This window comes from Culex pipiens, chromosome 3 (genome assembly GCF_016801865.2).
Source record: "Culex pipiens pallens isolate TS chromosome 3, TS_CPP_V2, whole genome shotgun sequence".
NCBI lineage: Eukaryota > Metazoa > Arthropoda > Insecta > Diptera > Culicidae > Culex > Culex pipiens.
The window spans coordinates 182,480,988-182,507,165 of record NC_068939.1 but is presented as its reverse complement, the minus strand read 5'-3'; the positions used below and the strand labels follow the sequence as shown (position 1 = coordinate 182,507,165).

At 35.5% G+C, this 26,178-nt stretch overlaps 1 pseudogene; it reads left to right on the top strand.

Annotated features, from left to right (window-relative positions):
- Positions 1-2,799: 2,799 nt before the first annotated feature.
- LOC120420626 (uncharacterized) overlaps positions 2,800-26,178 on the top strand; it is a 49,368-nt pseudogene continuing 25,989 nt past the window's right edge.

Sequence of the window (26,178 nt, the reverse complement as noted above, 5' to 3'; positions counted from 1 at the left end):
GCGCTGGTACGATGTACCAAGATACCAATACACAAATGGGTTCAGGCACGTACCGAAGCTAAAAAACCAAACCCCCGGTGTGCGTTGGCACTGGCGCATGGGAAGCTTGCTGTAAACCAAGCTTCCCTGCACCGTGCGGTACACGCGGTTCAACTGTACCTCGGGTTTGCTTTGCGCCTGCTTTGTTCGGTTTACACCCGTACCCGACTCACACGAACCGAGGGTATTTTTTACCAAGATACCAATACACAAATGGGTTCAGGCACGTACCGAAGCTAGAAAACCGAACCCGCGGTGTGCGTTGGCACTGGCGCATGGGAAGCTTGCTGTAAACTATTCAGAATGCATTGCATAACGTTTATTTATGTATTTTTAATCGAATAAAAACTTTTAATTTTTTTTGAAATTTTTGAATTTTGGGACCGCAAAAGAAGCGCAAAAGAGCGTACTCTGCGAAATTTGCTCTGGGTAAAATTTTGTCAATACCGTGAAATTTCATGAAATTCGAAATAATCCATTAATTCATTACTCATCAGTCTCTTTAAACATTGATTTTAATAAAACAAAAAACAAGAATTGTGACAAAATAGAAAAATAAAAAAAAGTTTGTTTACAAGATATTGTTCAGTACAAAGCTTTAGGAAATTTAGGTATTCAAATTTGCAGTGAAATTAGCTTTGGTTGCTACATATCAGGAATATACAAAAATGTGCAGTTAAGAGCAATTTTGTTTCTTTGTTACAGAAAATGATAAGTGCAGTGTTTCTGGGGACGCGCAGTCCTGTTTTTTTGCGATAATTTTCGTCTCTTTTGTGTGGTTGTTTGTGTGCATGGGGTGATTGGTCAGTATAATTGAATAATGCCGTCATAAGTGCAGTGTTTCTGGGGACGCGCAGTCCTGTTTTTTCGTGATAATTTTCGTCTCTTTTGTGTGGTTGTTTGTGTGCATGGGGTGATTGGTCAGTATAATTGAATAATGCCGTCATAAGTGCAGTGCTTCTGGGGACGCGCAGTCCTGTTTTTTCGCGATAATTTTCGTCTCTTTTGTGTGGTTGTTTGTGTGCATGGGGTGATTGGTCAGTATAATTGAATAATGCCGTCATAAGTGCAGTGCTTCTGGGGACGCGCAGTCCTGTTTTTTCGCGATAATTTTCGTCTCTTTTGTGTGGCTGTTTGTGCGTAATGTTCCGTCAGTGCAAGCGGATGGTTGTGTTTGTGTGCAAAGTGCCCTTTCTTCATCATCGCTGGTTGGAAGGCAATTTGACGGTTAAGTTCTTTAGTTATACCGCGTAAAATAATATTTTGATTCATCAAGAACGTTGTGTGGTGTGCGAGTCTTTTTTTGTGTTGAAAAGACCTTCCCATAGCTCCGTAGCTCGGAGGGCTCGACGTCGGTTGTTTATGTGTTAAGCCCTCTCCATAGCATCGTAGCTCGAGAGGCAACGATAATCAATACCTCATCTAGTTAACAGAAAGAAGATCGGAAGGCATTTGATGGTTGAGTTCGTAGCGTCGTTTCCTTAACAAATATATGAATTAAATGGTTATATAATTAAGAATCAGACTACGCTATCATTGCAGCATTGCGTTTAACACCTCATTCTTTAAATAAACATTATTTGGCTTTATCTTTCCACAGCCGGCTGTCTAAGATGAAACCATTTCATTTAAAATTTAAGAACAGTTAAACGGGAAATGTCTCATCCGCAGCATCCGATTGTTTGCCTTGAGAATAAAATATAATACCTTTCAACAAACACTATGATTTTGGGTCGCATCATTATCTTCTATGATGAATCCTGACCAAACACCCTATCCTACTAACAAGGTTTCAGGTTCCTGGCGCTCGTGGGGTGTAAGCACAGAGTAAATCAGCTGCCCTAGTAGCAACCTGCGCTAACTAACATTCCCGTCCCTTAAAATCGAGGTCTACAAACTGACATGGCGGGCGCCGTTGGTGGCCAATGACTGTTACCTATTCGCAACTGATCTAGCTTTAGCAATCATGGTGTTTTATCTTTTCATCGCATTCATATATGCTGTTGATAAGAGAAACACCATTAGATCGTCGAAGCCTATAATCAGTAGTGCTGAAAGGATATTACGGTTCTGTTCAGCAACGGAGGGGCAACCATGGGTGATCTCTCATGCTCATGCTCATGCTCATGCTCATTTTGTTTCTTTGTTACAGAAAATTAAAAAAAAAAAAAATAACGTCATTCAAAACTTCAAAAAAAGAAAACGCAACCCATCTTGTTTTCAAATCTATGTATGAAAAAATACCTAAAAAACGATGAAAAAATTGCAAATAACGTTAGGAAAAATTAAAATTACCAAGTGTTATCAGAAACACACAAATTTACCTTTTTCTTAAAACCATTAAAGAAGATCAATTTTATTTCACCTATTTTATTGATTTTACTATCGATAAATATATCATTTAGTGTTGCGTCTTGTAGAATTTTTTGCATTTTATTCTGATATTTTAATTGCCAAAATCTCATTTAAAAATGCTAAATGTGTCATACATTAAGCTTTTAAAAATTCTGTAGAATCTCACAAAATTGAATTCATTAAAAAATGACAGTGAATATTCTGTGTCTTAGACTATTACTTGTTTTTAAAGTTATTTTTCTGTTTACAATTATTCTAAAATAACACAATTTATTAACTTAACGATATTAACTTTCACTAATCACTATACTAAAACTAAAAATAAATTTAAAAAATAGTTAATAGGAATCAATAAACATTGTCAGCCCATCCCTATTGAAGACAAGCAACCTTTCGGGTGCAAGGATGCAACCCGAAGACAACAACCGTTCCCCCGATGCTTCCAAGCACATGTCCGAAGTCAAGCCTGCGGGAAAACCATCGCGTGATCAAGGTAAGACGTTGGTGTTTTTGTAAGTGTTGGTGTGTGTGTGTGTGTGTGTGTGTGTGTGTGTGTGTGTGTGTGTGTGTGTGTGTGACGAAACGTAAACAGGATTGTGTACAATTTGCAATAATGAAAAGTAAGGCTTTCGCCTTCTTCGAAGTACTTTCCTCTATTTGGGCTGCAGCAGATTTTCCCAACCATATTAAGTTTGTGTGTGTGCGTTGTGTGAGAACCAGTGCAAAGAAAACATTTTCCTCACATACACACACACTTAGAGGAGAGAGAGATACACAAACAAAAGCAACAACATAAGTAGCACCCTTTTCTGACATTGCACGCAAGGACCTGCCCGTCCTCACCCTTATGGTGTATTGTGTATCTCTCTGTTGGTGTTGCCTATTGCTCTTTGGTCTTTGGGAAACTGATACAACAAACACACTTACACGGAGGGAAGAAACCGCCATCTAAAGCCATGTAAAGTAGTGAGCATAACTGTCGAGCGGTATAAAATGAACATTTCATGCTGAACTAATTATACGAAACGATTATAGTTTCAACTTCAAGGGGGGGCAGCAACAGCGAGAGAGTGTCGTCGTGTTAAGTGAGGTAAAATGCTCCAAGGTGACATTTCCCAGCAGCAACCAAGAAGAAAAGAAACTTTTTGAAGAAGATATCCAACGCTTTGGTGCTCGTAAAACACGTGTGCGTGACGTGGGCGTGCTGGAAGTTTAAAATGGGATTCTTAGTTTTGTGACCAATCCCAACCCGGGGCCCTCCCCAGCCGGAATGGAACGTTGGGACAGTTTCTTAGAATGGGTCCCGCAATTAATTCCCCCATTACGGCTAAGTGGATCGCTGTTTTATTGCACCTCTATCAGGTGGGCGAGAGCACACTATGGCAAATTGGTGGGATAGTTTCAGTGGAAAAGTTTAAACTGAGTGGCAGTTTGGTTGAACTAAAAGTCATCTATTCAAAAGAAATAAATCTTGATGACTTGAACTAATGTTTCTTGCATGGGAAATTTAATGTACTTTTCGAATCTGCATTGACCCAGAAGGGTCATTTTTTCATTTAAAACAAAATTTTTCATTTTAAAATTTCGTGTTTTTTCTACTTTGCAGGGTTATTTTTTAAAGTGTAACAATGTTCTACAAAGTTGTAGAGCAGACAATTACAAAAATTTTGATATACAGACATAAGGGATTTGCTTATAAACATCACGAGTTATCGCGATTTTACGAAAAAAAAGTTTTGAAAAAGTTGGTCGTCATCGATCATCCCGAGCAGACGGAAATAACGTGGGAATAACATTTTTTGATATTTGAAAATACTAGGCCAATAACATTTTATGTTATTTATAACAAGATTTGTTATTTGTTGTTATGATTTTCTTGTTATTCAATTGTTATTGTAATAACAGACTAATATCATTTTTAGTTATTCTTCGAACAAATCTTTGTTATTATTTTTTGTTATTTTAACAACTAATCCGATCATCCCAATAATAGTTGGAGTAATTCTTCCATAACAAAAAATGTTATTCCAAAGTTGTTTTGGCTTTCAACCAATATCAGACCAATAACAAATTTTGTTATGATCTAATCTAATCTAATCTAATCTAATCAGACCCTAGCGCAGCCAATCTTTCGAAGGGATCCTGGAGAGTGCCTTAGGTTAGATGACGCCTAGCACTCTTCTTGTCATTTATTAACATTTGTAGTGCGCCATTGCATCGAAATGCATTGAAACATCACAAGCGTTAAAGCGGCCAGGCCTACTGCGTAAAGCCATATCGCAGAGATGACTCGTAATTGGGTTGAGTTTGAGCACAGAGTGTTCGAACAACAACACAATTCTGAATCGACAGGGGAGGAAGAAGCGTGGGGACACACCACCATACGCTCCGAGATTTGGTTGTATTCGTTGGGAGCACCATGCTAAGAATGTTTGGTACTCCGGGACCCTCTGGGATGGGACATTGTATTTCCACGAATGCCCTGGACACTATTTGCCGTGGTTATAGCGCCTCAACTCGCTCTCTGTAACAGTATTCCTAATTCCAGTCCAAGCTCACCAAGTCGTCATGGCCTAGTGGTTAGCATTTTTGCTTACCTATCCAAAGGACGGGGGATCGAACCCCGCCTCGAGCGACTTTGATTTTTCGTTCATATTCATTATTTCAAATTTATGTGTTCTTAACATTCTCGTTGGGAGCAGATGAGAATCGAACCCAGAACCATTCGCTTATAAAGCGAACACCGTAACCAGTCAGCCACGGCCACTCGCCAATAACAAATTTTGTTATGATAACATAAACTGTTATTGGACCCTTCTGCAAAAATGGATTTTTCAGGAAGATTCCATAACACTTTTGTTATTTTAACAGAATTTGTTATTGAAATGGCATGAACTTTGTTATTACCGTCTGCCCGGGATGGCCGTTCATGGTCACCAGCGACAGACACGGACGGCGACAACAAAGAGAAACGCAAAAAGTAACTTTTTCAAAACTTTTTTTCGTAAAATCGCGATAACTCGTGATGTTTATAAGCAAATCCCTTATGTTTATATATCAGAATTTTTGTAATTGTCTGCTCTACAACTTTGTAGAACATTGTTACACTCTTTAAAAAAAACTCTGCAAAGTTAGAAAAAACACAAAATTTTAAAATTAAAAATTTTGTTCTAAATGAAAAAATGACCCTTCTGGGTCAATGTAGATTCGAAAAGTACATTAAATTTCCCATAAAATGACATGTTCCAAAAAATTTTACAGTCAAGTAACGGTAAAAGGGAGAATTTCTTAAACTTTTTTAGTGTTAATTTCGATGAAAAATACGTTTTTTTGGAATTCTGAGTACGCCATCAAATCGGGCGTGTAATTTTACATAAAAGTCCCTTTGACACCAAATTTCTATCTCATCACCGTTTTAGGCTACAAATTATTGAAAAACACCTCTTTTTTCGCATGTTTAAAAATGGAAGGGGTCGTACCGCCCCTCCGTCCGTCACGAGATATCAAAAAACGGACCTCGGATTCGTGATCAGGGACAAAAGTTACCCCTTAAGACAAAGTTTCACGCAAATCGAAGAGGGGTCGGGGCAACTTTTCCCGATTTCGTGTGAGTTGGTAGAGAATTACCCATTTATTTTTTTACAATAAGTGCGAAGTGTCATAATCATAAAATCATAAAATCATAAAATCATAAAATCATAAAACCATAAAATCATAAAATCATAAAATCATAAAATCATAAAATCATAAAATCATAAAATCATAAAATCATAAAATCATAAATCATAAAATCATAAAATCATAAAATCATAAAATCATAAAATCATAAAATCATAAAATCATAAAATCATAAAATCAAAAAATCATAAAATCATATAATCATAAAATCATAAAATTCAATTAAACTTTTATCTTTTTTGTGCATTTGGTATTGAGCTTAATTTTTTCTCTGGTATAAGATTAGACATTGGAAGAATGAAATAAATCAAAGACTAAAGCTTTTCGCTAATTTGAAAACAAGTTGAATGCAGATTTTTCAGCTTTGGATTCATGAATTTATTATTAAACTTTCTGCAAACTCCTCACAAAAGCGCATTTACCCCCAAGCCGTCACAAATTTGAGTTGGAAAAGTCATCGCTCATCATTCCCGGAAAATCCATTAATCTAATTACTCACCATCAATTTGCCCAACCCGCAAAACTAACACAATGGCACGTTCCTGCCAGGAAGGGAAAAGTCCCATTTCGGGCGCAAAACTGCATTTCTTATGAGAGTAGCTTCGGGGAGGGAAATTTTACGCATAAAAAACCCCCTCAACTCCGAGAATACGTCAATTTGTAATAATTTCACTTGCAGATATTCCCACCCCCCTCACTCTTGAATTTGTTAAAGTGGGGTGGCGAATGGAAAACAATCTTCACTCGAGCAAAGACTTATCCATTCGCATTTTAATGGACCGGTCGTGAGGATGGTGGGAGGTGTGGATTGAACAAGAGTTGTCTTAAAATCTGTAGAAATTTTTCCCCGATTTCTCAGCGCTAAGGAACCCTCGGGGGAAAGCGTATAGTTTTTCGAGATGCATAAATTGGGCGGGGGTCGAGGATGGGGGTCGGGGGAAATGCGACGAATGCAGGAAAAAATAACTTCAATCAAGAGAAAATTTGCAACTTCTCCTTAACGAATTTCTACCCGCAGCCTGCAGCGGCAGCAGCAGCATCGGTATTTTCGGTGGGCTTTGGCCCAGCATCCGATAACTTCATCTCAAGAAGGTGGGGGAGTGGGTCGGGATGAAGCTGCAATCTTCATTATCTATCTCTGTGGTGATTTCATTCTTTCACCGCAGCCAAGCTGGGCTCTCGGTGGTGCAACAAAAAGTGGAAAGCTCTGTGCAAAATACCCACTGGCTAGAATAAATGAATATTAAATATTTTCCTCGTCATTGGGCGCGAAAGGAGGACCTCCACAGAGTTGACGACAACGACAACGGTGCAGGAAAATAAGAAGAGCGATTCTCGAGAGGTGGAAAACTCGCGGTGGAACATTTTTGCAATGAACTCAGCGTTGAGCACTGCGGAGTGGTGACAAATTGTACGAATTTATAATCATTTAGACTTTGATGTCCGACTAAATTTGGTTTGGTTGCGGTTTTTTATGAGTGTTAAAAATCAGCAGTTTTTGAGCAAGAACACAAAAGTAAATGCTCAGTCATTGAATAGAAGGTTTATGGAATAATCAAGACGCTTTAATATTTGATTAAAAAATATCGTTTCTACTTGCCTTCGTAGCACATTCAACCTCCCTAACTTCCAGTTACTTGCCCACGTGCTAATGCAATCTTTCACTTCACAAATCAACCATTCATCCATTCTGGCCATTAATTCGCGCGCCATAATGACTCTTTTTCGCGCCTTCTCCATCTTATCAACGGCATTCACTTCCTTCAACTCCCTCTTAAACCCCTTTCTTCTTTCTGGCAAGACGCAACCCAAAACCGTCCTGCGTCAGTTGTTTTCGGTACACATCCGTCAGGGTCTCACTTCCGGACAGGCCGGGGAATTAAGCTGATACGATTATGTATACATCATTAATTTGTACGGGCACGAGACTCGACCTCTTATGACTGCGATTTTTATTCAGCTGAGATTTGCCTAAGGGTAGAGGATTGTAAGTTTGACAAATTAGATGAAAATTCGTTTAAGAAGGTCCAAATTTCATCCAACTACCCTGCATTACCCTGAATAAATGCGTGTCCAGAAACAAATGAAGAAAAAAAAACACGCCGGAACCCACGTCGTCTTGGCCGTCGCTCGCTGGCACCTAATTACTTCCTGATTCAATTTAGTGTCTCTCATCTTGGCGTACTTCCACTTTCGTGTCCTTTTTCCCGGGCGCCGTGAGCCAGATTTATGCCCTTTTTTCTCATCCATTTCATTTAGGTTGATGAAAAGGGGTGAGTGGTGGTGGTGGTGCAGAGACCGTGGTGTAGGGGCAAGCGTGGTTGTCTCTCACCCAGTCGGCCTGGGTTCGATCCCAGAAGGTCCCGGTAGGCAGTTGGACTAACAATCCAAAGGTCTTCAGCTTGAATCCCGAGGTGGATGGAAGCTTAGGTGTAAAAAGAGGTTTGCAATTGCCTCAACAATCAAGCCTTCGAACACCTAGTTTCGAGTAGGAATCTCGCAATCGAGAACGCCAAGGCAATGCTGTAGAGCGAATAATTTGATTTTTTTTTGGTGGTGGTGGTGCAGAGATTTAGGGGCAAAATTGAGCTTTAGGGGAAAGGATGATAATGGTAATCCTATTTTTGCGTAGAGTGGAAAAGTGGCGAGATTGTGTGTGCATGCTCGGTGTAGTAAAAAGTGAAGAGCACCCGCGGCTGAGAATGAACCTTGCATAATTTAATGTAATACTTTGGGCTTTGAAGTGCTGAAAGTTAACATTTGGTTCACGAGTTTGTTTATGCAAGTTTTCTTTAAACATTCAAATTTAATTTAATTTACGAATAAATGCTCATTTCTGTCCACTCAATTTTCTTTAACATAGATGTAATATATTCTACGATTAAAAAAAATATTTTTATGAAAAAAGAAGGATATTTCACACAGTTTCAAATTTTAACAGGAGAAATCAAACTAATAGTACCAAAGTTATCGCAAGATGAAAAATGTGGGCTAATTTTTTGATTCAAGCTTTAAATTGATGTCTTAGTGAAATATACTTTATAATTTTTTTGATAAAACGCATCTATTAGCGTTATTTATGGTTCAAAAAATATTTTTTATTTTTTCAGGCACTGGACAATTTTGTCCCCCTGAGAGTATTTATTTCGAATAGCACGAATATTTTTGGGATTTTTTTGCTTTCAGAAAGTTGTTGGGCTTGCCAATCCAAGCAACTTTATCCAAGACACCAACATTTTATCTCACAATCTACTTACCTTAAAAATAAGAGTTTTTCAAATGAAGGTACACAGCAAAAAAAGTGTAAATTTGGAAAGTGTAATTTTAGAAGGTTGAATATTACCTCTGTTATGATGTAATTTTACCTCAATTTAGACTGAAAATGCGACATTACACCAGAGTAGTGCTAAAATTACACAATTTCAGAGGTAAAATTACACATTTTTTCTGACATAAAAGATGTATGAACCCCTTTCCAGGTGTAATATTACCATGATTTTTTTTCTGTATATCTCGAGTTTAAATAAAAACAAAACACCAATAACGTCATGATTCGAAATCCAGACACTTAGTAGCATATCATTTTTGTTATAGCTGGCAAAAAATCATGTAATAAGTTGGAAATGTAGAAATATCATCAGGATGTAGTATTAACAGTCAATTTTAAGAGAATGCATGCAAAATATGTCTTATCTAAAAAAAAATCATTAGAATTTGAAAATCAAAATGACTTGTTGTGCTTCGAATCCCGGACACTGATAAAAGCTGATTCGAAATCCGGACAATGGCATTCTTTAGGTCTCAAATAAGCTGTTAACATCAAAACAATCGATATTTTATATAAAAATTCGATAGAATTTAAGAAAATCAAAACCATAAATTTCTACTTTGCCTTCCCGGGGCTTCGGATGCCTATGAAATATTTCACGAGAAATGTTTCGCATTTTTGGTAATCTTTTAATTTTATTGTTTAGACATTAACTACAGCGTTCAAACAAACTTTAAATGAAAGTTTATGTTAGAATTCATCAAATAACACAGTTTTGACATTCATAATGCGAACTTATATCCAAATAATTGATAAAACAAGATGAGGTGTCCGGGTTTCGAAGCGTCCGGGAATTCGAATCATGACGTTAGTTACAGAGATATCGACATTAAAAAATGGAGGGGTTGTTTAGGTAAGACTTAGAAAACCTCATTTTTCCCGTTTTTTTCAGAGGTTCAATGTCTCTTTGAAAATGTTAAAGCAAATTTTCTGAACTTTTCAAATTCAATTTTTTTAATAAATAGTCACTCATGGTCACTAATTTTAAAAATCGAAAAGCTGCAAATATTTCGCAAAAATCATTTCCGGTGTTGGTAGAAAAATGCTCAAATGCGTTTATGTGAGGAGTTTGCAGAAATTTAAATAATAAATTCATGGATTCAGTACTGATAAATGTGAAATCAACTTATTCTTGAAAGTTCTGCAAAACAGTTGAATAATCCATGATTCAAAATTTATATTGAATTGCTCTTCCAAAACTGAGAAGTAAAAGTGGCAGTTTGCTTTCAATAGAGATACATTCAACAAAAACCGTAAAAATTGATTAAGTTCGGATCAGATCGTGCTATTTTGCCACATCTTGAAATTGCGACAATTGGTCAAATGGAATTTTAGTCAGGTGCTGTTTTGTCACTCTATCATGCATGCATCTTAATCTATCCTAAAGCAATCACTTTAAACCTAATATATAAAAAAAAGCTGACTTACAAACCTCTGGACTAATGACTCCCGGTTAGTCGTACCTATCATCTCGTTCATAACACTCACCCAATGACCCATTACCCCGACGCGCACACACCTGAACTCGTTCGTTCGAGGGCAAAACCGAAAGCCTTGTTCAGTTCATCTTAATTAGGCCTGATGCTGAAAAGCCATACTTCGTCTCACCTCACCGAGGAGGGTGCACCCGGCCTCAAATCTGTGTCGGAGAGTTCGAATGCTCAAATGTACCTTCAGGGGGAGGCCTGAACAGGTAGAATAGGTGTACTATCGTGCTACGTGGTGGTGCATGCATGTATGATAAGTAAGTAGTGCGTAACGGGAAACCAGGTTCACAGACTCACACACACACAGACACAAAACTAGATGAAGTTGTGCATCATTCATCATCAATCCTCCTTTTGCTATCCGATGATGAATGGGGTATTCTGTGTTTGCTCGAACCTAATGAGCTCTCGCTTTCAATTGCATCATTCCTCTACAGTTGAGGACAAAATTTAGGTTGTAAGTTTGTCCTTTCTGAGTAAATTCACTGCTGTTAAAATGATGCCACTCAGCAAGAATTGCACATTTATCCAATGTGGTTTACCGAGTTGGATAAATACGACGAGTGCTGGAAAAGAAGGGTATTTAAATGAGTTCCATATCCATACATAGATTTTTGAACAAGTATTGTAAGTTCTTCGATTTACATCGAGCTTACGACCTTAACTGTACTTACACAGGGCACTTTACCTCGATTCCCCATGGTCCATGCCACTCGACCTCATTCCTTCCATGATTACGTTTTGCTGGCAAACGTAGATTGCAATCGTAGATTCCACTGAAGGCACTTCATTAGAAAAAGCGCATCCACCATGGTGCGTAGCACTGCACTGCAAAAGAATTACCCTTAAAAGAGGCAAAAAGCTCAAAAGTGGCAATCTTCGAGCGCGCCTATTGAGAGTTCTGATTTGCAATCAAGGAGCTCTTTTTGTGCCTCAAACAAGCTCCCACTTTACAATGGGCTCTCCGGTAAAATTACCCATGCAAATTAGCCCATGAGCACGAGATAACACCTCTGAAACGAGAAGAACAAAAAAACAAATCGCTTTTCCTTTGATCCCGAGGATTCCGGCAGAAGGGATCGAACGCGCCGCCGGAGGGACTCTCTGCACGCCCGGTTAATTTGAATTTCAATCGGGAGCGTTTTCCAGCGCGTTCGACCACCAGGCGTCGTCGGTTGCCACCGTGGTCGCCTGGGGGAAAAACTTGCACGCGCGTGCCCAAGCTTCCGAATCTCCGCGGTCATATCTGCATAAGCGTTGCGGTTTTTGCATTATACATACACATTAAATGGCTTCTGGGGGGTGTCCCCACATGAGTTGGGTAGCAGTTGATATTTTCGACCTTTGAAATTTTTTTGTGACTAATTTCATTTAAAAAAAAGGAGTTGATATATAAAAAGAATACCAAAATGATTATAAAAGATACAACAATTTACCCAGAGAGAATCCTTTTGTATAGTCATTAAAATTCATAATTGATATTACTTAAACAAAATTTGAGGTATACATGTCTAGAGTTTTTTTTGTAATATCTTTCAACCATAGGAAACCCCATAGCGTACATGACCTATAAAATTGGCTGAAAACATTTTTAAATGCATTCCCCTGTGTTTATAAACATTTTTTACTTGTTTAATTTCGTTTTATAGTAGTTTTTGCAATTCCGTCGTGAAACTACTTACTTTTCCTGTCATTCTTGAACGACGAAATAGCCTACTTTTCTGTACCAAAAATAACAGAATCGAATAGCAACACTTTTCAAAATAAATGCTGCACTGAAATGGGTGCTGAAAAGTTGAACTTTTCAGCACTTATTTCGAAAAGTAACACTTTTCTACATTTTTTTGATTTAAACGATTTATTGACAAAATACATGAAAATTCGACTTAAAATTTCACTCAATGGGTGTTTTTCGAAATAGCAAAAAATGTTGTATGGAACTCGTTGCAAATCTTGATTTTTTCAGCACTCGTCGTATTTATCCAACTCGGTGAACCTCGTTGGATAAATGTACGACTCGTGCTGAAAAAATCATTGTTTTGCAACTTGTTGCATAAACTACTATTATGTAACAAGTTCCAAAAAGAATATCTTTTAAGCACGAGTCGTACCGATTAAATACGACGAATGTTGAAAAAAACAAGTTTTGCAATAAGCTGCTTACAACATTGTTTGCAATTTAAAAAAAAACGCTTTTTGAATGGAATGTTTTGTCAAACATCCATGTGTTAAGAAAATTTACAGTTCAAACAAAAAAATATTGAAACATATTACTTTGTGATACCAGCGCTGAAAGTTTTTTTTTTCGCTGAAAAGTTAAACTTTTTAGCATTCATTTCAGTTTTGAAAAGTTCTACTTTTCAGCACTGGTATTGAAAGGTATTAATTTTCCATTCTGTTATTCATGGTAAAGAAAAGTAGGCCATTTCGGCGCTCGAGAATGACAGGAATAGTTAGTAGTTTCACGACAGAATTGTTAAACAATATTTTCAATTTTATGAATTTTCTATGTCCAACACCGCAAAAAGTTTATTTTCGCAAAAAAAAACCGTCAAAACTTTTTTTTGCAACTTAATTATTGCAAACCAACGGTACTAAGGTATAATGCAGTTCCAATAATTTTATAAATGAAATGTTGAAATTCCCGCATGTAATTTTAACATTTGAATTTTTATTACTTTTTTTTTACTTTCCTCTAGCAATCGCAGAATGATTCAAGGCATATCAGAATAAGTAATTTTTAATCGTATTTTTTAATTTTGCAAACTGAAAAATCGACCTATCAAAGTCACCTATGGGAATGAGTTGACCTGGCGGAAATTTCGATGATTCAATATTACCTCTTTTTTGAGTAATTTTACCTAAAAAAATGTGTAATATGTGAAATTCGGCAAAACTGATAAAAACTTTATAACTTCGTGATGTTTATTACCATCCCGGGCAGACAGTTATAACAAAATTCATACCATTTCAATAACAAATACTGTTAAAATAACAGAAAGTGTTGTGGAATCTTCTTGAAAAAACTATTTTAGCAAAAGGGGTTAATAACAGTTTATGTTATCATAACAAAATTTGTTAATGGTCTGAAATTGGTTGACAGCCAAAACAACTTTTGAATAACTTTTTTTGTTATGGAAGAATACCTCCAACTGTTATAAGTATGATCGGATTAGTTGTTAAAATAACAAAAAATAATAACAAAGATTTGTTCGAAGAATAACTCAAAATGTTATTAGTCTGTTATTACAATAACAATCCAATAACAAAAAATTCATAATGACGAATAACAAATCTTGTTCAAATATCAAAAAAGTTATTCCCAAGTTATTTCCGTCTGCTCGGGATTATTATTTTCTGTGCAGATAAAAAAAATCTGTTTTAATAGACATTTTTTAACATAAATATCTCAAAGATGTGAAGTAAAAGTTGTCAAAATCTATAAGATACAAATCGAAAACTGCTACCATGAAGAAGTGGCAAAGCCAAGGCAAAGCTGCCTAAAATCTAGGGAAACTTAAATCTACTAAAAATTTTCGACAAATGAGGGCCATATTTTTTGGGCATCCTACTCAGGGTTGCCAGTTTGCCAGATAAATCTGGGAAGCCAGATTTTTCAAGTGTCTGCCAGAATAAAGATTTACCCATCTCTGTGCCAGATATTGCCAGATTTTGCCAGATTTTTCACTTTATGCCCTTTTGGAACATATTTTTGATTAAAATGATAGATTTTATTGGCAAATTCAAAAATAGATTGTGTTTTCCTTAAAGAAAATGCAAATTAAACATTTGTGTGGCTGTACAATAAATTAAACCATCTGAATTCTACAAACTTTTGAATTGATTTATATAATCCCTCCCCTTCACCATTCTGAATTGTTAGATTTCCGTCAGTTTTTTTTTCATGATTTTTATTCGATATTTCGCCAGATTTTTCAATTTTTGACCTGGTAACCCTAAAATGGTAATGGCATTTAGTTACAGATTTTGTGTCTAAAAATTGAGTAATTTTCCATTAGGTACTGGTGATTTTTTTCAGTTTTTTACATAATATTTTAGAAATTATTAGTTCAACTGTCAAATTTCTAAAATATCAGGAATAAAACATATTTTTATCGCGAATATATAGGAAAATTTGTACCTCATAATTCTAAAACATTGGGTTTGGGTTTATTAAAAAATCTTAAGATTTTTTGAAAATTTTCGATGCAAAATCTTTTTTTTCGATACAATTTTTGTTTTTGTCAGATCTTAGATTTTTTGAAAACTAATGATTGCAAAACAACTGAACTAGTGTAAAATGCATTTTAGAACAGTTTTTTCATTTAAATGTGAAGACTATGGCTTGTTATTTAAATTTTTATATTTTTTTATTTTTTTGCCCCCCCCCCCCCATTGACCTCGGCCAGGGCCGAGGGACAAAAACTTTTTTAAATATTTGCATCGGCCTTATCAATAAAATAAAAAAAATAAAACTACAAATGAAACTTTAGTCATTAATTCCTTATGTCCAAATATCCATTTTGCTTCTATAGTTCATGCAAGTTTCACGACAAAATTGTGGGCCCTCCATGCCCGGAATGTCATGATAAAAATCGAACATCTGTTTTTTTTGCGACTGAACTTTTTGGTCGATGCTTTATGGCCAGACTGTTTGGAACAAATGTGAAAAAGGCAATGAATTTAAAAAAAAATATTTTTAAACCGCAAATAGCGTTAATATAACTATTTGATGGTTTTTGTTTTTTTCCCTAAATACATATATTTTAAAAGTCAATTCAAGTTTAAAATTTTATATGCCTTTTAAAATGTAAGTCCTGCTCATGAACAACAATTCAGATTCAAAATGAGTCATGTTATTTCCTAAAAACCTGATTAAAAAAATGAAACATAACTGTTTTTTTTTTTTCTTGCAAGGCCGTTACTAAAAAGTTTAAAGTCTTTTTTACATTTTATCTTTTTTTTGCTGATAAAATTAAACTAAGTTTGATATACATAACTGCAGGTACCTATAATTACCAACTTTGGCATTTGCTCTCCAGTCTTTGCCACTCTTAGCCAAGAATTGCCCAACCGATAAGCCTTCTCTCTCGCTAATTGCCAGCTTGCGAGTCCACCGCGAAAAGAAAAAAAAACGAGCCTAGCGGCTTAGCCCCAAACTCTTATCTTGGTACCGTTATGTAAAGCCGCCTAGAGGGGACAACTAAGCATCAGCTCAGTGGTGGCATATTGTGTCGTGTTCTGCCCAGTGGCCAGGTTAGGTCCCTGTGTGCCATGTTGTAAAGCACGATCTGCTGGAGGTGGAAACATTCCTGGTGCAGTGATACAATTAACACTAGAATGTCAAAGGGGTTTGGTGAGGGGTGCTTAAAATTGGAACATTTTAAAAAAATGTAAAAATTATATTGTATCGTACAGGAAAGCTAACTATAATACTTTAATGATAGATTTTAGATTTGAATTGTAGCATCTTATTTTAACAAGAAAACAAATTCATAATTCTAGAACCCTTAAACCTTAGACGCAACCCCGATTCTAATAGAACAACCCATTCAACAGCAGCAGCAGCATTCTTATCGTAAGCCTTAGAATGATTTTCCGGATTACCCTCGGAGCGCAATTTACATTCAAACAATGCTCATGCCGATGGCAATGCGGAGCTTTCCCAGTGCCGTTTTCCAACGCTTTTTCCCAATCGCGTTGCTTTGCATGCATAGCGGAGCCTCCAAAGTGCACTTTCCAGAAGCTCGCTCCTTTCAGCGACATTTCGGCAGGAGATCGACTGACGATGGCACGACAAAAACGCACACACATACACCCGGCTAAGCCTGAAAGGAACACGAGATTTATTAACACACCCTTTTGCTGGCGCTTTTTTGAGGAAAATGCAAGCACAAAAAAATAAATCCCGCTTTTCTGAGTGGAGAGGGCGAAAACTCTGTAAAGCCTGCGGGAAATCGATTCGCGATCGATCGGCGGCTATAGACATTCCACTCCATTATGGGGGTTAAGCTACAGGTTCACCGGTGACATCAGCTAACAGCTGTCCCGAGCAGGGAGGAGTAACAATACGGGAGGTAATTTCAGTAACAAATCGTCGTGATTGTGCTAGTTTGCACTTGCTTAAGTCAATCATCAAAACTACATAAAGGTCGTTTCAATAGAAAATACTGTTAACAAATCTGATTTTGTTGATGAAAATATTCAAAACCAGCAAAATGGGAAAATATTTTTTTTAACGTGCCTCATCCAGCCCAATACAAAAAATTTATCACTAGTTCGATGGATCACATGAAGGTTCGGAACATAAGTTTATTAATTTTTATTGAAAATGATACTAAATTTCGTTACAGAGTTGCCAGAACCTATTTAAATCAGTAGCAGCAGTGCCGAAAATACTCCTAGAATTTGGGCACCAACATGGAGAGACATTTCAAGGCAAATCAAACAATCGATGAGCAAATTTTCATGCCGACTGAAATTTGTTCGAATTATTTGAAATTTGTATGATTTCAACCAAAAAGATATAACCTCTCCAAACATCATGCAAATTTTGTTCAGAATACCTAAATCAAAATAATCACTATGCTATTCCTATTATTTCCTAGTAATTATTTGTTAGCAAATTTAAAACATTTTTTTCTGATCTCCTAAAAAGATAAGTAGGATTAAGATAGACGCAAATGATAAAAAAGCATAGTAAAAAAACATTATGATACCTTAAACTATAAAACGAACACTCAATGAAAAAAAAAAAATCATGAAAAATAAAATAGTCATTTCCATTTTGATCAAAAAAACAAAACAGATCTAAAAAGGAATTCTGAAAAAAATGTACACTTTCATAACATTAAAAAATAATAAATTTAAAATCGTCACAACATGGCCGAAACATTGGCTGGTCATACACTATAGACTAAAGCTCAAAAGACGTCTTCAGCAAAGTTGTAGGTATTGATGACTATTCCGAAAATTTGGCCGCAAAATACTGCCGTTCTACGTATAATTGTCCCATGTTCAAAAAAGTGCAACTGAGAAAAACGCGATTGAAATTTTTCGACCGTTTTTTGTGTTTCTACGCATAATTGTCCCGTGGGTCCATATTCACCCCATATGTCCCTGATCGCCCCAGTTAGCTGTTTATCACTCTTATTTGTTATTCTCTTGCTTTACAAAAGGTAAACAAGACACAATGCTTTGTAAAACTAATGATTCCGCGAGGGAAAATACTTGGTGGGACAATTTTGCGTAGAAGTACAACGATGGGACAAACAGACTTGGTGTTGTTTTTGATGAGTTTCCTAACAAAGTACTGGATTTTTTGTGTTTTTCGAAAAATAAACGTCAAACTAAACCTAAAAATTACAAAAAGTCAGAATCGACCAAAAATGGCATGGGACAATTATGCGTCTTTGAAAATGTTTTTTTTTCTGAAAAAAAAGAAATTCTACCCAAAAAAATAACTTAAGTTTTCAATTTAAAATTAAATTTACATTTATTATTATGAATAATTTTCAAGGTTTGGCGATTTTCAGCATTACTTACGGTATAAACACAAAAATATTTTGGATTTTTTATAAAAGTGTCCATCTTTGCCCTTTGAATTTTTCAACCTTTTTCAATTATTACTCAAATTTTAGAATTTCGACGATTTTTTTCCGGATTGATTTGAGCGTCCTATTTCCCGGAGTTGCAAAAATCCCGGGAAACAAAAATAATTCAACCAATTTCCAGGGAAATTTTAAATTTTTATGTTAATTTTTCTGATTTTGGTTTTGATTGAAATTCCAAATCACTTTAAAGTAGTTCAGGGATCAAACATAAAATTTAAAATAGGACAACGAAATTCGAGATTCAATAATCCGAAGTGATTTTTTTTCGAGGCCTTCGAATAAAAAACTGTAGTAAATTTCTCAAAAAAATATTTTTGAGAAATCGACAAATCGACAATCTAAAAAACATTACTTTTTAACTTTAAATAAGGCATGAAATAGCTATAACATGAAAATTGGGTATTTTATCAAAAAAAAATCGATTGCAAATTCGATTCCACATCGAAAACTGTAGTTTTTTTGTGAAGGATTTTTTTATTTGTTTTTAATATTCATCACCTACAACTTTTCCTATCACATTTAACCGATCAGAAAATTCCCTGCAATTACAATTTCACAATTTACAATTTCCGGGATTTGAGGACAATTGCTACATTTTTTTGTTCATTGACATGGGTAACAAAACAGGGACAATTAACAAGGGACAAAAAAAATTACGGAAAAATAAATTTGAAAAAAAAAAATCTCACAAATTGATTATATAGACGAATCGATGATGCATAATAGCCACAGATTTCAAGAAATCGGTCTATTTCGTAGAGAATTAATCATGACCAATCAAAACTAAAAAAAACAATGTACAGATTATTCACGGACAAAATAAAAAAAATCGCCATGAACACATTTTTCAAGGCCAAAGTTCATTGAAATTTTAATAAATCCAAAAACTTAATCAGCACCAATATTAGAACATTTGCAATTACTCTCACTTTTTCGGGATAGCAAAGGAGAAAAAATGCAATCTACGAAAAAGGAGCTCCCACCACCGTCAGCTTGCACTTTTTTTACCGACATCGTCACGCCATTTTGTGTCACTGTTCTGGCGATAACGAATTTATGCTTCCTTTCTTCGACTCAATAGTTTTGGGAGAGGGTAGTGTGTGAAATCCTCCACTGGCAGCCCAGATGATGGAGGTTGAGGTGCATTTTTCAATAATTTTGAAAGCATCTGTGAATTTCCGCTTGGAATTTTGAGCTATAATGGCCAAGTAAGTAAAACAATTGGATTGAATTGTAAAAATCAAAACTTCAAAGCACTTAAAGTTTAAGCAAAATAACCATCCTTTAACATCACCCAACTTTTCCGAAACGGCAAAAACATTTCCCAGAACATAATGAGGCTAGAAATACCCTTTCTGCATTGTTGCTGCCGTACTGCGTTTCATGAACTTTTGCATAAAATCTCCAGTTGCACCCAATTTCCTCTCCCACCGACGCACATGCTATTAGTTTGCGAACAATGGAATTCTAGCTCGCAGCGAAAAGTACAAATCCCACCCCTTGAGAGTTCGCACCCACCAAGGGCCCAGAGGGGGAGGAGGGCAGGATAAAAATTTCTCACATTATAAATTTCACTGCGCTTCAGATTTAATAAGCATCCACCAACACTCAAGATCGCATCCCCACCCACACCCCAAAAAGTGAAAGGCAAAAAGGTAAATGTACGAAGCGCGCGCGAAACTTTTCCCGCGAAACGGCAGCACATTTTGAAGCCATTAATTCTCGCAGCCGTGCTAGAATAATTTACGCTTGCAAAAGTGATAAAGCACATCCTTCACGCCGAAGCAGCAGCAGCAGCAGAGTGAGCAGTGTTGTGGGAGGGAGAGGTTGTTGCTACCTTAGTTTAAGGGTAGTGTTTCTAAGCTCAGCAGATGGTTAGATTGTATCTGTATGGTCTTTTTAGGAAAACAATCTCAATAAATATAAATCTCAACAATATCTTGCAAAAATAATCTTTTTTTTTTTTATTTAAAATGACGATTCTACAAACACGTCTTCTAACTGGTACATCAAAAGTGAACTGACTAAGGAAGACAAAGAACTGATTCTCTTTTGAAGAGCTCATACAGAACGTATGCAACGATTTTCCACGCGCTTTCACTCATTTTGCGTTTGGCTGAATTTTCACAAAGTCACATGCTGTTACATTAAGACAACTGAGAATAATTAAAGAGTCTTACATGATTTGCTACAAGCTCATATTTTAGCTAGCGTCATCAAGGCTAGCTAGCGTCATCTTTGCTTCATTTTCAAAAATCAAGTACATGTGGATTTTTTCGACTGAAACATTTTTAAAATTTTGAGACAAATCAAAAAAATTAAGATGTCAAAATTTGTGTAACTTTTGAGAGTGTAGCTATTTCAAAATTGTCAAACTTACGGATCCCCAATCCTCACACCAATTTATTATTACAGAATTCAGTTAATATTTACTAAAAACTGCACTACTGAGATAGTTTTTCGCTGAACTTCAGTTAAAAAATGTAGCTGTCAAAGTTTGCTGAAATTTCATCAAGTTTTCATTTACTGAAAATTTCAGTAGTGCAGATTTCAGTAAATTTAACTGAATTCAGTAATGAGAAATTGGTGTGTACATCGATTTGATTTTAGAAATAGTTCAACCATGTTGTAAATAATTCTGTAAGCAGTACTTTAGGGGATGAAACATAAAATATATCGATGATTCCCGTAGTTTTTGAGATACTTAAATGTAGGTAACAACAATCTGGGTGCGAAACCTCGGTTCATGTGCATCACTTGAAAAATACATAATTCGAAAATGTTTATTTCGTAGAGCTCTCTTCTCTTTAAACTTAACCCTGAATTACTACAATGAAGCAAGATTTTTGAGGGATTCTCTGATGCTATTGAAAAAATTAGACGTATCGGAGATGGGGGTAAGACGGCCACCCTAAGGGAGAAGTCTCATAAAATTTACACAACAGACTATTTTGATCTCAAAGTATGTACATATTGTTCTAATAGTAGTCCATTATAGAAATGACATTAATTAGTTGGTCTAAAAAACAATTTTCAATACTTTTCAGCAATTTTAAATAAATAATTGAAATCGTGTACATATGAAAAACGCGGGGTAAGACGGCCACCCATGTGGGGTAAGACGGTTAGTACTATAAATTAACTTAAAAACTTTGCTTAATCCCCCCAAATACCTACATGGTTTGTTGAATAGACTTCTTTGAACATCATAACTATTTTGGTTGAAAAAATCAAGTTTCAAATGTTAAAAAAATTCTGTTTAAAAAATTATATATTTTGGCTCAGTGAATTTCATATTATTGCGACCACATTTTATGAAAAACTGTGAATTTTTACTACAAAACAAACACAATTTGATGCAACATAATTAGTTTGTGTATTTCGATTAGAATAAGTAAATCAAAATTATGGAAACGATATTAAATTAGCGATTTTTATGAAAAGTTTGATAGGATTTCTTACTATTCAATGAGTTTTGCTACATCACAGTAAAGAATGTTGTCGAAACGGTAGTTAACAGCATTTTGATAAAAAATGTATAGTTGGAAATATAACCAATATCAAATAAAATTTGCAAATTACGGGTAGCCGTCTTACCCCCGGAGGAGCTGGCCGTCTTGCCCCCAAATAACTTATTTTTTAAAACATTTTTTGCAAATAGCTCATCGCATTTTTTAAACTTTTCCGAGGGACATTATCTAGGAAAAACTTCAATTTAACGTGAAAAAATATTTGAAGACAGGAGAACATATTGTTATCTAATAAAAATTCCTAGGTTGTAATTCATAAAAATTACATCCAGTTTCATGTTCAAAAATTATTTGTTTATTTTGACCTATTTTTATACTATTTCAAACAATATGTTTGGCAAAGGTATAATTATCAAAGATGCCAAATTTCAAGCACTTAAGTTGAATTGATCAATCAATTGATCTACGCGAGACACACGCTATTTTTGCGAAAATGATCGAAAATGCACTTTTTGTGATAACTCAAACTGTACCGTTTTTCGCGGCCTACTATGTTTTAAAGAGTTGTTTAAAACAAAAAATTACATATTTTTGACGAAAACAGCATATTTTTTGCGCATTTGTTGAGACGTTATCATAGTTACTAAGTAATTTTGAGCCTATTTTAAAGTTATGTTTTCAAAATATCGCATTTTTGCGAAAAACCAATCAATACAACGGAAACGACTTCGTTAAATATTTGAAGTTTTGCAAAAGTAACTTTTTTGTTACTCTTTGTTTTTTCGTTCGTGTCCGTCGCGAGTGACCTTGAATGGCCATGGTCAACGATGACCATTTTTTTAATTATTTTTTTTCGTAAAATTGCGATAACTTGTAATTGCAACAAGCAAACCCCTTCTGTATATACATCAAAACAGCATTGTAAACATTTTTACACTCTAAAAATAACCCTGTAAAGTTAAAAAAACGCAAAATTCGAAAATGAAAATGATTGTTCTAGTTGAAAATATTACCCTCCTTTGTAATTACAGATTCGAAAAGAACATTGAATTTCCATAAAATAACACGTGTCAAAAAAATTATAGTTGAGTAACAAAACATTGCTGAATTTTTTAAATTATTTTTATATGTTTCTTTTTTTTTTCGATGAAAAAATTGATGTTTCGGAATTCCGAGTCCACCATCAAATCGGGTGCCAATTTAACATAAAATCGTTTTGACACAAAGTTCCTAACCATCACCATTTCAAGCTGCAAATTATTGCAAAAGGGTAATTCTCTACCAACTCACACGAAATCGGGAAAAGTTGCCCCGACCCCTCTTCGATTTGCGTGAAACTTTGTCCTAAGGGGTAACTTTTGTCCCTGATCACGAATCCGAGGTCCGTTTTTTGATATCTCGTGACGGAGGGGCGGTACGACCCCTTCCATTTTTGAACATGCGAAAAAAGAGGTGTTTTTCAATAATTTGCAGCCTAAAACGGTGATGAGACAGAAATTTAGTGTCAAAGGGACTTTTATGTAAAATTAGACGCCCGATTTGATGGCGTACTCAGAATTCCGAAAAAACGTATTTTTCATCAAAAAAAACACTAAAGCAGTTTTAAAAATTCTTCGATTTTCCGTTACTCGACTGTAAAAATTTTTGGAACATGTCATTTTATGGGAAATTTAATGTACTTTTCGAATCTACATTGACTCAGAAGGGTCATTTTTTCATTTAGAACAAAATTTTTCATTTTAAAATTTCGTGTTTTTACTAACTTTGCAGGGTTATATTTTAGAGTGTAACAATGTTCTACAAAGTTGTAGAGCAGACAATTACAAAAATTTTGATATATAAACATAAGGGGTTTGCTTATAAACATCACGAGTTATCGCGATTTTACGAAAAAAAAGTTTTGAAAAAGTTACTTTTTGCGTTTCTCTTTGTTTTGTCGTCCGTGTCTGTCGCGGGTGACCATGAACGGCCATGATCGATGACGACCAACTTTTTCAAAACTTTTTTTCGTAAAATCGTGATAACTCGTGATGTTTATTAGCAAACCCCTTATGTCTATATATCAAAATTTTTGCTCTACAACTTTGTAGAACATTGTTACACTCTAAAAAATAACCCTGCAAAGTTAGAAAAAACACGAAATTTTAAAATGAAAAATTTTGTTCTAAATGAAAAAATGACCCTTCTGGGTCAATGTAGATTCAAAAAGTACATTTAATTTCCCATAAAATGACATGTTCCAAAATTTTTTACAATCGAGTAACGAAAAATGGGAGAATTTTAAAACTTTTTTAGTGATTTTTTCGATAAAAAATACGTTTTTTTGGAATTCTGAGTACGCCATCAAATCGGGCGTCTAATTTTACATAAAAGTCCCTTTGACACCAAATTTCTATCTCATCACCGTTTTAGGCTACAAATTATTGAAAAACACCTCTTTTTTCGCATGTTTAAAAATGGAAGGGGTCGTACCGCCCCTCCGTCCGTCACGAGATATCAAAAAACGGACCTCGGATTCGTGATCAGGGACAAAAGTTACCCCTTAGGACAAAGTTTCACGCAAATCGAAGAGGGGTCGGGGCAACTGCTGTGTGAGTTGGCGGAGAATTACCCAAAACACATTTTTTTCAAATTTTTAAAAACCTCCGACACGAGATATCGAAACATGGAGCTCAGATTTGATCAGGGACCAAAATTACCACTTAGGACAGAGTTTTACGCAAATCAAAGAGGGGTCGGGGCAATTGTTTACCAATTTTAAACTGATTCGTATCGAAAACGAAGTAATGATCTATAAATTAATTGGTGTTTTGAATGGAGTTAATGATAAATTCTTCTTTATGAAGAAAATCACAACGTTCTGAAATGACTAATGGCACGGGTATGAATCTTCAAGCAATTTCAATATTGCGACTGGTATCAGGAGAAAGTGAGGCATTTTTGCTAGTTCTCACTGTTCTTTGTTCTGCGTGCACGTCCAAAAACATCGACCAGCACCAAGAGACAAAAGGTGATTACGAATATTTTTGGTACTTTCGTTAAAAAATATGCGGTTTTGAAAAAAAAAATAACAAAACCACATTTTAAGTGTAGTTCGACTATCAAACTTGTAAATCGTTGCTGATTTGTTCGAAAATTTATTAAAATTAATAAGTTTTTTGCAGCACCCCTTTTGGACGGACATGTCTGTTGTCACCTTTTGGTTCCTTGGATTAGCCATGGATAATTTCACAGTGTAATAAACACTACCACCACGCGGCGCCACCGTTTTGAAGCAAAAAATGATACAGGTTTTTCAGACGAGTTTCGATCCCGTGCTAATGGTCAAAAATATTTTTAGTTCAAAATTTTGAAATAAATAAAATTTAATGAAAAATAGTATTTTCCGCAATATTTGGTTTCATTGCGGAGTTGCAAAACAATATTTCAAGAGATGGTCATGATATCTACAAGTAATTTTAATCACTTTAACAAAAATCTATTTTAATTGGCTGTAATTTGAAGGCAGTGTGCACATTATAAAAAACATTGTCGATCGAATGATGATTTTTATTTCGCGTTCAAAAGTTTATACAAAACTTTTGTTCGTATTTACACTACGTTATCAAAAAAATCATGTTTTTTTTCATAAGTTGGCAACACTGCTGACCTAATTTCGTCCATTTTGTGTTGTAGCTTAAAAAACCCAAAACTAAAAAGAAACTGTGAATGGACAGAGAGGATAAATCTCGAGACAGTTAAGAGCGTTATTCTCACAAGTTCATTTAAAAAAAAAATCTTTTCGAAATTTATAATATTTCAATGAAAATTCCTACGCATCGAAAGCTGCTATAAAGCGATAAAATTGCAATTTATTGATGCTTAAATTCCAGCAAATCCATCCTTGACCGGCTTTACTTTTCAAAATCAAATGTTACAACAAAAAATATCGGCTCAGATCAGATTGCCACACCCGGCTCAAGATTATCATCCCTCATTGAACCGTTTGAAGGCTGTCGATTCTTCCCGCCACCCAGTCAATGGAGTTTGGGCTGCCCGTGAACAAATATGTCAATTATAAGCCAAAATTGAACCCCTCGTCAGAGAATTTGTCTGACATGTTTTGGACAGCATTTAGGCTATTTGTGTCCGGAGTGAAAAAAATCTCTTCCATCCAGCACATATTTGGTGAGGTTACGTTGAGAAGGGCTTTACATTTTTTGGGATGA